Genomic DNA, 3811 nt, shown 5'->3' with positions numbered 1-3811 from the left:
ATGGAACAGAGTCTCAGATGCTTCCATATCTGTTATTAAAATCCTGTTATCTCTAGAAACATATGATTAATTACAGCTTCTGAATTTTATATGGTGAAGTTTAGTTTAACTGATTTTTCTCAGATTTGCTATAAATTACCAATGGACAATGATTGGCTTGACTGTGACTGTGACTGTAACTGTGACTCAGGTTCACTTGACTTTGGTCACAGACCCATCCTGGGGCAGTCAAAAGGACTAAGGAACAGTCATAGAAGATCTTGGCTGTAACAAGGAAAGGGGCAATTCCAGAAAGAATGGGGCTATTGCAGTTCCTGGAAGAATTGAGGCATTAGATTAAAACATTATAATTACTATATAAATTATAAGCTATATAAATTTAATATATAAATGCACATAAGTATAATATATATAAACGTATTAATAAAATAAAAGTATAAAATTATTATAATCAAAGACTGTTATAATAGTAAATGGCTACACAGTGTGCTTTAAAATTTATGAAGTTTTAGAGGATTTAAAATTATCCCATAAAGGTACAATACATCACATTTATTAAACCAGGAAGCTAAATTTAAAGTTCCAACTGAGAAACTGAGATAAGATAGATTTTTGATACTTAATGAGTTGTGGGATATACCAAAATGCATTAATCAAAAGAAATATCCGGGCTTCCCTGGTGGCGCAGTGGTTGAGAGTCCGCCCGCCGATACAGGGGACACGGGTTCATGCCCCGGTCCGGGAAGATCCCACATGCCGCGGAGCGGCTGGGCCCGTGAGCCATGGCCGCTGAGCCTGTGCGTCCAGAGCCTGTGCTCCGCAACGGGAGAGGCTACAGCAGTGAGAGGCCCGCGTACCGAAAAAAAAAAAAAAAAAAAAAAAAACCAAGAACTAAATTCCCTGCCTTTACCTCTTAGGGATATAGCCCGGGTTAAGAGGGAAGTTGGAATGAGATTTGGAAAGGATATGTTGGAGAGAAGTGCTGTTATATCCTACTCAGCCACAAGGGAAGGGTGAATAAAGTAACCAGATAAAATACAGAATGCCCAGTTAAGTGGAGGGACTTACTGTAAGCCTCAGCCATTTACAGTGACCCCAAAGGGACCACCCAGAGAGTATGCCCACACTGGAGACTTAGAAAATGTGCCTGACACAGGTTAAGAAACCCAGAGTGATGTTAGCAGCAGAATGGTGGCCTGCTTTTTTTCAGAAGAAGAAAGGACCGTAAGAATTGTCCATTAAAAACAACAACAACAAAAGCCAAAAAACCAACCAAACAAAAAAAATCAGCCACATAAAAACAATTGCAAGAATGGAGCCCTCTTGAATCCTGCCCAAGAAACTGTGTAAGAGTGGGTAACTAGAAAGCTAGGGGTTCAGGAATGGGGAGTAGGATGGTGAGGGGGGTGAGGGGGCAGCTGGGGCAGGACAGATATAGGACAAATAGGGTTGTCCACTCAGGCATTGTCCAGAGAGTCCCAGTAATCATTCTCAGAGGTTTCCAGGAAAGCAACTTGGAGACCAGGATTAATTTTCAACCTGTGCCAAGCTCAAAGAGTATAAAGATTATCTTATCAGAGTACCAGTTAACAAGAATTTTCTGTATTCCATTTTCCCCAAAATCTAACCCAAGAAAGACTAAAATCATGAAGTAGGATTATGAACAGAATAAAGAGAAAAAGCCAATCATACCCCTTCATAAAAAAAGAAGCAGCCTACTTGCTACTCAGCAATACTGGTGGTGAACGGTGGGGTGATTGGGCCTTGTGGGGAGAAGTGCCCAGAAACTTTACTTTTCAATGAATCATGAAGATTTAAGCTATTGTACTGGACATTTCTGATGAAATAATTCCAAAGGGTTTCGTGGAATAAAGTGATCATATAACTTTTCTTTTAAGTTGACAACAAGAGAACTTTTCTATGAATAAATGTTGAAAGGACAATGAGAGTTCATAAAGTGTTGACTATATTTCTTTAGTCATGTTTGTTCAACACACCAGTTACATGTGTGTGTTTACTGTATTTTAGGATTCAATTGTAAAAGTCTATGAAGGATTAAAGTATTAAAATAGCATAAGGATTTAAGACTTTGATAGCACTACATCAAAATAATCATTTTATATAAGAAAATGGAGTCCTCCTTCCGTGTCACCGCTGCCACCATGCCCAGAGGGCTCCTTCTTGGGGACGAGGCTCCCAACTTCGAGGCCAATACTACCATCGGCTGCATCCGTTTCCATGACTATCTGGGAGACTCATGGAGCATTCTCTTCTCCCACCCTCGGGACTTTACCCCAGTGTGTACCACGGAGCTTGGCAGAGCAGCAAGCTGGCACCAGAATTTGCCAAGAGGAACGTTAAGATGATTGCCCTTTCAGTAGACAGTGTTGAAGACCATCTTGCCTGGAGCAAGGATATCAATGCTTACAATGGTGATGAGCCCACAGAAAAGTTACCTTTTCCCATCATTGATGATAAGAATCAGGACCTTGCCATCCAGTCGGGCATGCTTTACCCAGCAGAGAAGGACGAAAAGGGCATGCCTGTAACAGCTCATGTGGTATTTATTTTCGGTCCCGATAAGAAGCTAAAACTGTCCATCCTCTACCCAGCTACCACTGGCAGGAACTTTGATGAGATTCTCCGAGTAATTATCTCTCTCCAGCTTACTGCAGAAAAGAGGGTTGCCACCCCAGTTTATTGGAAGAATGGAGACAGCGTGATGGTCCTTCCAACCATCCCTGAAGAGGAAGCCAAAAACTTTTCCCTAAAGGAGTCTTCACCAAAGAGCTCCCATCTGGCAAGAAATACCTCCACTACACCCCCCAGCCATAGGCTCTCCACAGAGTTGGTGCAAGAGCTGCTCACTGAGCACCGTGAGCCAGAGGATGCCAGCTGCCCATCATGTTTTCCTGCAGCAGTACCATAAAAACATCCTGGTGTGATCACAGCCAAGGTCTTTAGGTTGCTATACTACTGGCTTATTAAATGAAAATGGCACTAAAAATTCCTTGGGATTCTTTGCTCTGTGCCTTTAGCAGCATTCTCTTCTGTTCATATATCTTAGCATTCTCTGCTGACCCTCTTTGAAATTTGAGGCTCATCTTGTTGGATCTCTGCAGGGTTTATGACCAACAAGGTGGTACCAGTTTATGGTGGAAAAAGCCTGCTTTGCTCTATCATAGAATGAGTATCAGTTTTCTTCAGCTGTGCTAATCAAATCCTTTCTTCTGTTACCCATTTTGGGAAGGAATAGAACTTGGGGTTCAACTTCCTCTGTACATATCTACGTATGTAACCTAAGAACTTAGAGTAACCCAGATGTTCTTCAATATTCCATGTTTTGATCACAACTGGGGGCAAAACCTTTTCAATTCTGTAATTTTCCAGTAGATAACTGAAGAATGAGCAGGGGGAAGGAATCTTTAAGTATTTTGCTATCAAGAAAAATTTTCAATAAATTTCTATTGAAAGTGGGAAGCTACAGAAAAGGTTCCACTTGCCTGCCAGGGAGGTGTACCAGAGGCATGAGTAACACAACAGTGCCAGGTGCCTTTCAGAGTACTTCTGGATGTCAGTTGGCTCTACAGTGAAGTGCACGTGAAAGGGCACACCTTGGGAAGAGGGGAGAGGATGACTGAAAATGTTTTATTATAGATTTATTCTTGCAGTAGAGGAGGGGGACTATTTTCTGAATTTTACTTCTTAGTGATCAGCAAGTAAATCCTTTGTTAAAATGTGATCAGAAAATTCTGTTGTCACATTTTCAAGTACTTGTTCAGACTCATGTCCTGAGGGCAGATATTTCCTT

General features: G+C 41.4%; 1 pseudogene; it reads left to right on the top strand.

Moving 5' to 3' along the window:
- Positions 1-2102: 2102 nt before the first annotated feature.
- Positions 2103-2835, top strand: LOC101323923 (peroxiredoxin-6 pseudogene; annotated as a pseudogene).
- The last annotated feature ends 976 nt before the right edge of the window (positions 2836-3811 follow it).

The sequence above is a fragment of the Tursiops truncatus genome, chromosome 5 (genome assembly GCF_011762595.2).
Source record: "Tursiops truncatus isolate mTurTru1 chromosome 5, mTurTru1.mat.Y, whole genome shotgun sequence".
Classification (NCBI taxonomy): domain Eukaryota; kingdom Metazoa; phylum Chordata; class Mammalia; order Artiodactyla; family Delphinidae; genus Tursiops; species Tursiops truncatus.
Note: the sequence above shows the minus strand (reverse complement) of the source record. Positions and strands in the feature narration are given on the sequence as shown.